Source organism: Vipera berus (genome assembly GCF_964194415.1).
Source record: "Vipera berus genome assembly, chromosome: 1".
Classification (NCBI taxonomy): Eukaryota; Metazoa; Chordata; class Lepidosauria; order Squamata; family Viperidae; genus Vipera; species Vipera berus.
Window position 1 is genome coordinate 347,572,121 of NC_138202.1, and position 13,734 is coordinate 347,585,854.

General features: G+C 40.4%; 1 long non-coding RNA gene across 1 annotated transcript in view; it reads left to right on the forward strand.

Annotated features, from left to right (window-relative positions):
- Positions 1–7,488, forward strand: part of LOC308671591 — a 711,918-nt gene extending 704,430 nt beyond the window's left edge. Inside the window, exon 2 of the long non-coding RNA XR_014027245.1 lies at positions 7,398–7,488. This is a non-coding gene — a long non-coding RNA (uncharacterized lncRNA). The remainder of the gene's footprint in view (positions 1–7,397) is intronic.
- Positions 7,489–13,734: the final 6,246 nt, after the last annotated feature.

Genomic DNA, 13,734 nt, shown 5'->3' on the forward strand with positions numbered 1-13,734 from the left:
CAAGTAAGGCTGCCTTTTGCAATTGCTGGATGGTGATTTCGTCAGTGCTGATGATGTTCAAACGATGCTCCCGATGTTTTGGGATTGCATCCAGGGCGCTTATCATGATTGCTACTATCTTTGCTTTCTTTTGCCACCGTTTATTTGCAGGTCTTTGTATTTTGTGATTTCCTCCAGTTCTTTCTTTTTTGTTCTGCTGTCTACAACATCCACCATCCGGACCTTTTTTTGTCTTTCTTATCTACAGATGTTAAGTCTGGGGTATTATGTGGCAGGTGCTTGTCAGTTTGAATTCTAAAACCCCAGAGCATTTTAGCTTCTCTTACTTTCTCCATTTTGAGGTCCTACCTGTTCTTCCTTTGCAGTCAAATGGCTATTTCTTGCAAATCATTATATATACAACAAGATGAAATCGTAGCTGCCAGTTCTTTGGCGGGTGTTGCCTTTCATTCACACTGAGTTCCTCCCGAGAACCTATGATAATGAATTGATGTAATATATGTGTAGACGCAAGCACTGTGGCCTTTTGTAATTGAAAGATGGAAAGTTTGACAATGCTCAAATTTTCTAAGTACCATCCAAGCTTTTTTTTGTTGTTGTTGTTTTGGTATGGCACCCAATATGGCTGTAATCACTGGGATCACCACAGCCAGTTTAGGCCATCATCTTTCCGCTTCGTTTTTCAGATCTTGCTACTTTGTGATCTTCTCCAATTCCATTATCGTTATTATTAATGTTGACTCCTGGCAACTGCCTGGACTAGTCCCTGCTGGGTTTTTGGCAAGGTTTTTTTGGGAGTAGAAATTCGGAAGTCTTACGGCTGAAAAAGAATGATTGGCCCAAGGTCAGGTTTGTGCCTAGGTGAGAGTAGAACTCACAGACTCTGATGCCTTCACCTGGGAGTCCTCATGCCATCATACCAATGCTTGACTCCCCTCAGCCAGTAGAAGACTCAGCTAAATGGACCCATATCATCCCCATCTTCTAAGCAGAGGGGCTGTTTTGCAAGAATCCAGAAAACTGGCTACAACTGTGCGAACCTATGGCCCTCTCTTGCAAATTGCCCTCTCTTCCTTCTCTCTCTCAAACTTGTCTAGGTAGTCCTTGACTTATAACCACAATTTATTTATTTATTTATTTGATTGAGCCCAACATTTTTGTTGCTAAGTGAGACATTTGTTAAGTGAATTTTGCGACATTTTACAACCTTTCTTACCACAGTTGCTAAGTGAATCACTGTAGTTTTTAAATTAGTAACACGGTTGTTAAGTGAATCTGTTTTTCCCCATTGATTTTGCTTGTCAGAAGGTCGCAAAAAGTGAACATTTGACTCCAGGACACCACAACCTTCATAAATGTGATTCAGTTCCCAAGCATCTGAATTTTGATCACGTGACCATGGGGATGCTGCAACGGTTGTAAGTGTGAAAAACGGACATAAGTCACTTTTTTCAGTTCCGTTGTAAATTCAAACAGTCACTAAATGAGCTGTTGTAAGTCGAGGACTACCTGTATGCCATCCATCCATCAAAGGGGACTCTAAGCAGCGTACAGACCTTGAATCTATACTTCATCATTTTGGGATGAAATGTATGTTTCATCTTTTGAATTGCCAGTCTATTTCATATGTTTATATCTGAAGCAAAGGAAGAGGGGCCAACCAGAAATTTTTCAACCAACCCTTTACTGCAGTTCTTTTCATGAGGGAATTTGCACAGGGAAATAATTTGAATATGAGTTCAGAATTCCTCTAGCAATGGTACATATGGGTGCAACTAAGACAAAAATTGAATTTGAGTTGACTTTCTGTATGTTTAAATAAATGTAGTTAATGTGATTACTCCCCTCATATATTTAATTTGTGTTTAATTATATTAAATATTAAGTAGCTATATTTAATGAGCTATTAGCTAATAGTTCACTAAATGAACTATACTTAATCATTTCACTTTCTATCCCAGTAAAAATTACCATTTGGTTACAACTCTTTGGGGGGAGGGGGGGAAAGGAGGCAGGCACCCCTGGGGCTGTACTGTCCAAGGACTGCACTCAAGATCACGAAGCTTACAGGACTTAAGTTCCCTCTTAAATGTTACTATAATTAATTAATAAGAATACCTAATTGAAATGATATAAGGTTACATACAGTAGATTAAAAACACCAAAAAAGGTACGTGCATAATGGGTGATGGGGAGTGGGGGGTGGGGAAGAAGATTTCGGCCTCAGTGGGGTGGGAAGCAGACCCAAGGCCTGAAGGGACCCAGTGTGGAACAAAAGCAGGCCCAAGAGCTATAGGGACCTGGTGGGGCAGGGTGAGAGAAGAGATAGACGTGTGTGTGTGTGTGTGTGTGTGTGTGTGTGTGTGTGTGTGTGTGTGCGTGTGCGTGCTGCAGCATTCCCATAGTTGGTCATAAGGACAAATGACCATGGGGACCCTACAATGGCCATAATTTCAAAACGGGTTCGTTGTTAAGCAGCATGCCGTAAGTCAAGGACTACCTGTAGAAATATTATATTTAGGGAAACAAACTTCTGAAAGCAATAATTCAAACTATTGACAAATCACCTGTCAGGCACAAAAAATCCGGGCCATTCATAAAATTGCAGCGTACATGATTTATTGAAGCCTACACACAAGAATCTAGTCAATTAATGGTCAGCACTAAGTTGATGCTAGATGTGGGTCAATGGAATTCAAGGGGGGGGGGGACTGGATTTAGATCTCTTGTGGCAATCCAAAGATTCTAAACTGATGATGTGTTTAACTCCAGCTCTTCCTGATCTTCTCCTACATCACCTGTTGCAGGGAAGCCCAAGTTTTTAAATGGGACCACAAGTATTCCTTGACTTACAACAGATCATTTAGTGAAAAAAGTGACTTATGACCAGTTATCCCATTTATGGCCATTGCAGCCTCCCCATGGTCACATGTTCAAAATTCAGGCATTTGGCAAACTGGCCTGTATTTAACAACTTTGGAAAAAAGGCCGTAAAATGGGGCAAAACTCACTTAACAACTGCCTTGCTTAGTAACAGAAATTTTGGGCTCAACTGTGGTCATAAGTCAAGGATTACCTGTATTAGGTACGTTCGCTGTCCTGAGTTATATGTAAAAAGGGCGGGATGAAAAGCTAAAGAATTGGCAGCTGTGATTTTACATTTTTGTGCATACAGATAATCCTCAATTTAAAACCATTTAATGGTCATTTCATCATCAGAGTTACAACAACACTGAAAAAAGTGACTTAGAAGTGGTCCTCACATTTATGACTGTTGTAACATCCCCACAAGTCACGTGATTGAAATTTGGGGGCTTGGCAACCAGAATGTATTTATGACAGTTGAAACATTCCAGGGTCATGTGATCAACATTTGAAACCTTCCCAATCGACTTCTCACTCTCAAAGTCAATGAGGGAATCAGGGATTCCCTCAGTGACCACGTGATTCATTTAACAACTTCAGTGATTTGCTTAAAAAACCATGACAAAAAGGATAATAAAACTGAGCATGATTCATTTAATAAGTGCTTAGCTTAGCAATGAAAATTCTAGTCGCAATTATGGTTGCAAGTCATGGACTATTTTGTATAATAATAATAAAAACAAAGAAATATTGAAAGTGCCACCATTCAGTCAGCACTAGCAGGTTGACCACACTTAGAAGTTCACTGTAATATCAGCATTTAGTACCACCAAGAAATAAATAAGTAAATAATCTGCCTTTCCAGCGTTTGGCATTTGCACTGGAAAATAAGGAACATTCAGTCTAGACATCCCATTAATGTTTTCCATACATCCATGGAGATACTTCTTTACTCCTGCTATGCTTTATAAATCACTTTTAGGCTGATTCACCTCAGATATAACAAATTCCCCAATTAAATCCTTGGTCCCCCACCAATTTTTACCATATTCCACAAAAAGATTTTACATCATCCTTGTTTTCTGGGAACAGGGAAAGCTAAAAGCTGTAAAATGTCTTCAGTTATTCCATTTGTGATTTTACAAATTGCTCTTGCTAAAAAAAGAACTTTTTACTGCAGATGGATTACAGTCTCCCCAAACCGTGATTTGTTTTACAGGCATGGTTTCCATGCGGTTCTTATGTCAGTAGAAAATCTTTTGCCATTTGATTAACAGAATAACAAAGAGACCTTGCAGGTCTTCCAGTCCAAGCAAGAGACGCTATACCATTTCAGACAAATTGATTATCTCATGATATATCTGATTTAATGACAGATACCCTGACATAGATGAGTTTTGCAGCTAAACTAGATAGACTCTTGAATTAAATTATGTTCCCCATTGTCTTACTAAACATTTCATTATCCATCACTGGAAGTCTTCCTTTTCTGTCCACACTGCAATGCAGAATGTTTCTACTTTTCATTCTTTTCTTGCATTTTTGGTGTACTAAGTTGTACTAAACACATAAGGCACAGGTACATATTTTTATACCAAGAATAGACACCTTTTTCTGTTTAGATCCATGTGGGTTTAAGTGAGATTTAAGGTGCTGGTACTTACCTTTAAAGCCCTACATGGCTTAGGCCCGGGATTTTTGCAGGACCGTCTGCTGCCGGGAACGATCTCCCATCGCCCAGTACGCTCACACAGAGAGGGCCTCCTCAGGGTGCCATTGGCTAGACCACAGGTCTGCAACCCGCGGCTCCGGAGCCGCATGGGGCTCTTTCAGATGTCTCCTGTGGCTCCCAGTCCTCTTCCATGTGCAGTCCCCCCAAAAAAAAGTGGGACTAAAAAAGTTCAACCAATCAATTCAAATATGCAGGGTAGGTGCATATCTCGCCTTGGCTCCACTCTTCAGTCAAACCCTGTTCTGCGCATGTGCACATGTACGCGCATGCACACATTTTTTGCGGCTCCCAGTTTTTCCTTTTGTGAGGGAACTGGTTCCTAGTGGCTCTTTCACTGTTTCAGGTTGCTGACCCATGGGCTAGACAGTGTCGGCTGGCGACCCCCAGGGGGAGGGCCTTCTCTGTGGGAGCGCCAGCCCTATGGAACCAACTTCCCCTTGAGCTCCAGATGGCCCCGGATCTCCGGTCCTTTCACCGTGGCCTTAAAACACTTCTTTTCCATCAGGCTGACCTGGACTGACGATAGGGTTTTTTAAATGTTTTTTTTTTATTTTTAACTTCAATTTTAATTTATTTGGGGGGGCTGTTAATTTAATTCTTTTTAACTTTTGTATCGTATTTTATTGTTGTTAGCCGCCCTGAGTCCTTCGGGAGATAGGGCGGCATATAAGTCCCAAAAACAAATAAATAAATAAAATAAAATCTGTGTGGAGATGTCACATGCCAGAGATAGGTGAAATTACTAATTCAGTCATGTTGGGAGCACCAAAGCCAGTGGTGGGATTCAGCCGGTTTGCACCAATTCAGCAGAACCGGTAGCTAAATTTTGCTGAGTTCAGAGAACCGGCTTAATGCATAGTTCTTCTGGAAGTCCAGTCTAGGCCTCAGAGGCCTGGAGGAGGTCTTCCAGGCCTGTAGGAAGTGCGTGGATGCCACTTCTGGAAGTCCGTTCTAGGCCTCAGAGGCCCAGGCCTCCATCCAATAAGAGAACCAGTTGTTCAAGTATTTGAATCCTACCACTGACCGAAGCATTTCTGGGTTGAAAGGATTGAATGGTGACATCACTGTTTTCTGGGAGACCCCCAGTTGGAGACTCTTTTCATATCCCCCTTAAGTGGTGAACTAAAGCAGTAATGGATGTAGTGTAGGAAAAGGAGAAGCAGATCCTGGGAGGAAATGTAGTATAGAAGGAGAGGCAGATCCTGGGGGTGGAGTCAAGAGAGGAATCAGCCTGGACTCCCACAAGCAGTCCAAGTTAGTCCCCTTGAATTCCATTAACCCTTATCAGAGTTAATGGAATCAGAAGCACTGATTTAGGGCTGATCATCAGTTGACTAGATTCTTGTGTACAGACATGAGTAATAAATCATGTTAATTGGAGTTTAATGTGTAGTTCTGATTCTTCACACCTGACATGTAGCCTCTTTTTTTCCCCTTTCTGACTTTGTCTTTTTCCCAAGCTAGGGATGCGATGTTGGGGTCCAAGCCTGCAGAATATAGAATATTACTTTAAGAGTAGACCAAACATCAGATCTGGTCATAACATCACAAATTCCATTCAATATACTCCTACTTTATTACCCTCTCTAAGCGGTTTACAGTATCGGCATATTGTCCCCAACAGTTTGCATTCTCAGTTTACTGACCTTGGAAGAATGGAAAACTGAGTCAACCTTGAGCTGGTCAGGCTCGAACTCCTGGCTGTGAACAGAGTTAGTCTACAGTACTCCATTCTAACCACTGTGCCAATATTGATGATTAAATAAATAGAAAAGATAAGCAAGGTACAAAGCAAAGGGGCAGAAAACTGAAACCGCATAGTTCAAGAATCAAGGGTTGGATGTCTCCAGGATTCAGAGATGGAAGAAATGACATAGAAAACAAGGCAACATTTCTCCTAATCAAATGAGGTCTATGATGCTCAAAGTGGCAGCAAATGTTCCAGGGATAGTTGCCTTTTCCCTGAGCTGAGGACTCTTGAATTTTACTGTATCTACTAAAATCCCAACCGGGAGATTTATTAGCTGTACAAAAGCAGAGAGGGAGGGAGACAGGAGGGAACTGCAAAAATGAACAGAAGGAAGATGGAAGAGTAGGAGGGGAAGGGAGACAGAAGAGAAGAGATGGATGAATGAAGACAAATGTGGAGAAGATATGGTAGGGAGGTAGGAAAAATCAGACCAGAGTCTCTGGTGAGCACATGTTAAAAGTGAGGCCTGGGGGAACCGTTTTCTGCAGAAGGTGGTGTAAATCAATGAGGAGGAAATTAATAGGGCAATTGTGCAAATGGAAGAGGCTCATTTAAGGCACGTTCAATACATCATGGATGATTTAAGCAGAGCCATGTACATAGGGCACACCTTACGATTCATTGAAGGAGGAAGTTTGCTGACACTTCAAAAAATGGGGCAAAGGAGAAAAGCCAAGACATCACATGCGGTTGCTTGCTTTTCTTTTTTTAAAAAAATGAGGGAGGAGGGGAAGGAGAAAATTAAGCCAATTAGAAAACGCTGAACGTGAATATGAATTAAAGGGTTGCTTTCTTAAGCTCAGGACTATCCTTTCATTGTTCATTAGTACTGGGCTGAAAGTCTGCAGGGAAGGAAAGAAAGGAGGTAGGGAGGAAGAGAGAGAGAGAGAGAGAGAGAGAGAGAGAGAGAGAGAGAGAGAGAGAGAGAGAGAGAGAGAGAGAGAGAGAGAGAGAGAGAGAAGAGAAAGAAAGAGAAAGAAAGAAAGAAAGAGAGAGAGAAAGAAAGAAAGAAAGAAAGAAAGAAAGAAAGAAAGAAAGAAAGAAAGAAAGAAAGAGGAAGGAAGGAAGGAAAGAGAGAAAGAAAGAAAGAAAGAAAGAAAGAAAGAAAGAAAGAAAGAAAGAAAGAAAGAAAGAAAGAAAGCCACTGTTTTTATACCTTATTCTCAAAATACTGGAGGATTTCTTTCTGATTTCTGTGTGTGGTGTTTTTCAGCTGAAGTTATCTTTGAATGTGGTGGGCCCAATTACTGTTATTTTCTCTGACATCACTTCCTTCAGTCTGGAGCCTCCCTTGAAGCATACATTTCCCAATTTGAAAAAAAAAACACATGGGAAGAATTTCCTCACTGTGATTTCCCATTAAATATGCTGTGATGTAATGGAACTGGGGGATATCAGGAAGGCTGTAGATCATTAAAGGCATTAGTGTAAAATGAAAGACAGGATATTCACATACATTCCTTGACCAATTTATAGCTAAACGTGTGCAAAAATACCACTCTCTGCCCATTAGAAATACATCAAAATTATTTTCTCCTTTCTAATGAATCTTGAAAGCACACACATTTTCGTCTCAAAAGTGCTTTTTTTTTTCTTCAAAAGGCAGCTGGACTGTTTTATCCTTGATGAAGAAGAAGAAAACATTTTGCTTCTCATCCAAGAAGCTTTAGCAGTTGTGATGGAGGAGGATAGAAAGATAGGTTCTGATATTGTTAAGTGAATTACTGCAGTTGTTCAGTTAGTAACATGGTTGTTAAGTGAATCTAGATTTCCCATTGACTTTGCTTGTCAGAAGGTTGCAAAAAGATGATCTTGTGACCTTAGGAGATTGTAACCGTCATGAATATGAGTCAGTTGCCAAGTGCCCAAATTTTGGTCACGTGACTATGGAGATGCTGCAGTGGTCGTAAGTATGAAAAATGGTCATGTGATTTTTTTTTCAGTGCCATTGTAACTTTGAATGGTCACTAAACAGATGGTTGTAAGCTGAGGACTACCTGTAGATCTTTACCAATTACTTCTTCATCTGAGGTGGACAATGAGATCATGGATATTTAGGTTAGTCTCTGCTATATTCCCCTTCACCTTGTCGTGGCGAAAGGGCTTGCGTAATTCAATGAAGCTATGAGCTATGCCATGCAGGGCCACCCAAGACGGAAAGGTCATAGCAGAGAGTTCTGTCAAAATGTGATCCACTGGAGAAGGAAATGGCAAACCACTCCAGTATCTTTGCCATGAAAACCCTATGGACAGTACCAAAAGGCAAAACAATATGATGCTGGAAGGTGAGTCCCTCAGGTCAGAAGGAGTCCAATATGCTACTGGGGAAGAGCAGAGGGCTAGTACTAGTAGCGCCAGAAAGAATGAAGTGACTGGGCCAAAGCCGAAAGGACGCTTAGCTGTGGATGTGTCTGGTGGTGAAAGGAAAGTCCGATGCTGTAAAGATTTTTTCTCCATAGGAACCTGGAATGTAAGATCCATGAATCAAGGAAAGCTGGATGTGGTCAAACAAGAGATGACAAGACTGAACATTGACATCTTAGGTATCAGTGAACTAAAATGGACAGGAATGGGTGAATTTAATTCAGATGACCATCAGGTATACTACTGCGGGCAAGAATCCCTCAGAAGAAATGGAGTAGCCTTCATAGTCAATAAAAGAGTAGGAAAAGCAATCCTGGGATACAATCCTCAAAATGACAGAATGATCTCAGTTCGAATCCAAGGCAAACCATTCAATATCACAGTAGTCCAAGTCTATGCCCCAACCACCAGTGCTGAAGAGGATGACATTGACCGGTTCTATGAAGCCCTACAGCACCTTATAAAACTAACACCAAAAATGATGTCCTTATCATCATGGGGGATTGGAATGCTAAAGTAGGAAGCCAAAAGATAACCGGAATAACAGGCAAGTTTGGCCTAGGAGTACAAAATAAAACAGGGCACAGGCTGATAGAATTTTGTCAAGAGAATACAATGGTCATAGCAAACACTCTTTTTCAACAACCCAAGAGATGGCTCTACACATGGACATCACCAGACAGTCAACACAGAAATCAGATTGACTATATGCTCTGCAGCCAAAGGTGGAGAAGCTCTATACAGTCAGTAAAAACAAGACCAGGAGCTGACTGTGGCTCAGACCATGAGCTTCTCATTGCATAGTTTAGGCTTAAACTGAAGAAAGTAGGGAAAAGCACTAGGCCACTCAGGTATGAATTAAATCATGCAGATGTTTCATTACCCAACTAGATAACTTCATCAGTGCTGAAGGACCCCACATATTACATCATGCATATACATAGGTTGAAAATATGCTTTATGGAGAAGAACTTGTCTGTAGACATTACAACCTTGCCTGTATTATATCGAAAGAGATGGTCTTTCAAGTTCTCAGACATTAAGCCTACTTAGAGATAGGAAAAATCTTGAGTTTCAAGATAGAAAGCACTGCTTCAACTCTTCCAAGATTTAGGCAATCAGATGGATCTATGCCTGTTCCATGGAAAAGATCACCTTCTTTTCCAGTCAAAAATCCATTATTTTGGAATATGGTAATAAGGGCTTTCATGTGTGTGGCATCTCTTTCTGTTATTGGGTGTTCCTTCATAGCACTACTAATAGATTCAGATCAAACTTGAAAGTGGAACTTCTATCATTCCAGGAGGGAAGCACTCACAGGTAGCTCTTGGCTTACAACAGTTCATTCAGTGACTGAAAAAAGTGAGTTATGACTGTTTTTCACACCTTGCGGCATCCCCATGGTCATGCTATCAAAATTCTAATGCTTGGCAACTGACTCATATTTATGACGGTTGCAGTGTCCTGGGATCATGTAATCAAGTAACGGTGTTACTAATTTAATAACTGCAGTGACTCACTTAACAACTGTGGCAAGTGAAGTCGTAAAATGGGGCAAAATTCACTTAACAAATGTTTTGCTTAGTAAGAGAAATTTTGGGCTCAATTGTGGTCATAAGTCGAGGACTATCTGTAGTTCAAGACCATCAGCCTATCTTGGTGGCTTCAACAAACAGACCCCACAACTGGTGAATGAGCAACAAGAGCACTCGCATGCAAACTCCCAATCAAATGTTAACTAAGAATTACTTAATTGCCTTAATGGTTTAATTTTATTTGTCACTAATCTGATTAGCAAAGAGGAACTAGTGGGTGGGTGGCTGCAGGCAAATTCTCTTTTTTTACTGTGGCATTATAGAAACTGCAGGGGATTTGTTGAAGGCAATGTGGCAACAGCAGAGTTCCACCCCCCTCCCTTTTCTCCAATGCTATTTTTTTTCCCTGCTCAATTTTGCAAGGCTGTCTATTTTTTTTTTTTCTCATAGAATTTCCCTTAAATACATGGCTTTAATAACATGCATTAATTTCTGTCCAAGATAAGGCAAGTCATGCTGCTTCTTGCCGAGTAATTTAATAGGGCCTCAGATCTAATTTAATAGATCCTTTACGTCTCTGTCAGGGACAGTTAGCGCTGATTGGTATAACATCTTATAGAAGTCAGTAAATACATTAATCTCTTGGGAACTTGGGACAACAATTCTGTTAGCTGCGGGAGAGAACTACAAGGACAGCTAAACTGAAGGGACAAAAGAATAAATGATGAGGTCCCTGGTTCGGAAAACAACCTGTTTTTGAGCCCGTCTTCCTACAGTGGGCAATTCAGTCTGGGGGAAGGAGGCTTTCAATAATTTCAGGTTCTCTCACCTCCCCTCCCCCCCAAAAAAGCACATGATGTGTGATTTTTTTTTTTTTTAAAAAAAAGGTGTCACACTTGTTAAACCATCTAGAAGCCAGGAAAATTCCCTGTTTGTTGAGGTGGCAATGATCAGTTTTCGTGGTTTCCTTTGGATTGTTTTGTGTTTGTTTAGAGTCTGAAAAGATTATCTGCTCTGTACTGTACCGTATTCTAGGTTGTCTTCTCCAATGCAGCGCCTTCGAGACATTTGGCAGAAGACCGTGATCAGAGCCCCATGAATTTCAGACACCAGGAATGATTAGAAAGGTAGCTCAAAGCATTTTGAAGGCTACTGCCTTCAAGATCATTACTTTAGATCGACACTGTCATTAACTCAAGTTAATGTTGCTAGTGACTCTTCCAATGACTGGACCTTGGTCCTGGAGAACCATCATCTCTTCTAAAGCCAACCCCAATGTGGTGCCCTCTAGATATCTGAGCAACATTTATCATAGGCCCAGTTCATTAATGATGATAGCTGATGAAGACTGCAGCTCTTAACTTCTAAGGAAAAATGAAAGATCTTGGAGGCTCAGGATATGAATGTGTACAGAGTAAGGTAAATGACCTTCATGGAGATTTCAGCATCCCACTGGAGTTGATTTCATGATCTGGTCCACCTAAAGACTGACTCACTCACTCACCCACTCTCCCTCCCCCTCTTCTTTGTCTCTGTGTGTGTGTGTGTGTGTGTGTGTGTGTGTGTGTGAGAGAGAGAGAGAGAGAGAGAGAGAGAGAGAGAGAGAGAGAGAGAGAGAGAGAGAGAGTGTTTCTGAATGTGATGTAATAAATTCAGATTGCCTCCAAAAAAACAGCATGGGTTGTTTTTCCATGTTGATTCATCTTTTTTTTCTGAACTGGATCTGGAATGGGGTAAACTTAATGGAGTCCCAATTTATTTTTAGGTATCTTCAATTAGAACAATAAAGTAAACTCAGGACCTTCTATATGTTGTATTATAGGCACAATAACCAAAACCAAAATTACAAAGGTAATAATTTAAATGATAATCTTTTTTAAAAAGTTAACCATTGAGTTTATATTTAAACCTTGCACTAGATTTAATTGGTAGTTTTTATTTTTTAAAAAAAAAAAACAACTTTGGCGTGGTGCAGTGAGTGAGTGTGAAATTTTATATGTATTGTATTCACACAGTTAGATATAATAGATGATTCTAGATTTTCCTAAAGGTGAAAATAATAAGTGCAACTTTTGAAGGGATTCAGAACAACAGAATAACAGAACAACAGAGTTGGAAGGGACCTTAGAGGTCTTCTAGACCAACCCTCTGCCCAAGCAGAAGACACCATACCATTTTGGACAAATGGTTGTCCAATTTCTTAAAAACCTCCAGTGTTGGAGCATCCACAACTTCTGAAGGCAAGTCGTTCCATTGGTTAATTGTTCTCACTGTTAGGAAATTTCTCCTTAGTCCCAGGTTGGTTCTCTCCTTGATTAGTTTCCATCCTTTGCTTCTTGTTCTGCCTTCAGGTACTTTGGAGAATAGGTTCACCCCCTCTTCTTTCTGGCAACCCCTTAGATATTGGAATGCTGCTATCATGTCACAGACACACCCAGTCCTTCTTGTCACTATCCTAGACATACTCTTTCAGTCTGTATCTCACAGCAACTTACTTGTACCTATTAATTGTAATTATTAATTTTATATTGTATGTTATTGTATTGTTTTATTGTTGCCCGTTTTTTAACTGTTGCTCTTGTATACCCATCAGTGGACTGGGGCCACCCACAAATATAAAAAATGCATACATAAATAAACATGGTATTTATATTATATAATTAAAACCTTGTTTTTGTTCATTTCCTTTCTATTGACTTGGGTTATTGGGGTTCCCCCAAACCCCAACCTCACTTTGGCATATTTCTATTCTGAGAGGGCAGTTTGCATCCCTAGGTCATATGCCCTATATATTTCTTTCAGCATGTAATAATAATTAGTGTTGTCTTTGTGCATGCCTTTCCATCTTCTTCCTTTGAAAAGATCTTTTGTGTATGAAAGGCTTGTAACCCTCAACTGAGTGTTTAGTTTGGCTGAAGTCACATGTGAGCTTTAGCTCATGAGAATGTTGGACTTCCATAAATAAACGTACTTTGAAAATTGTAGTCTGTGTCACAGGTTAGCAAACTGCACCCCAGCGAATAATGTAATAATATTATTATTTCCCTTTCTTGTCTTCCTTCTGTGGTAGTTTAATTTCCCCTTCATTTTATCCTCCTTACAAGACTTTTTGGGGAGACAGAGATTAGCTTCAACCTCTGCTGTTTCTCAATCTTCCGAGAGGATGTGTTGTCCTGGGTGCAGGTGTCATCTGTTTAACCCAGGGGTCTGCAACCTTGAGAACTTTAAGACTTGTGGACTTCACAGAGGTTGGCCATTTCTAAGATTCTGGTCACCACAATATAAATAAGATTTTGAGACTCTGGAAAGAGTGCAGAAGAGAGCAACAAAGATGATTAAGGGCCTGGAGGCTAAAACATACGAAGAACAGTTACAGGAATTGGGTATGTCTAGTTTAATGAAAATAAGGATTAGGGGGGACATGATAGCAGCATTCCAATATCTGAGGGGCCCCTACAAAGATGAGGTGGGGGTCGAACTATTTTTCC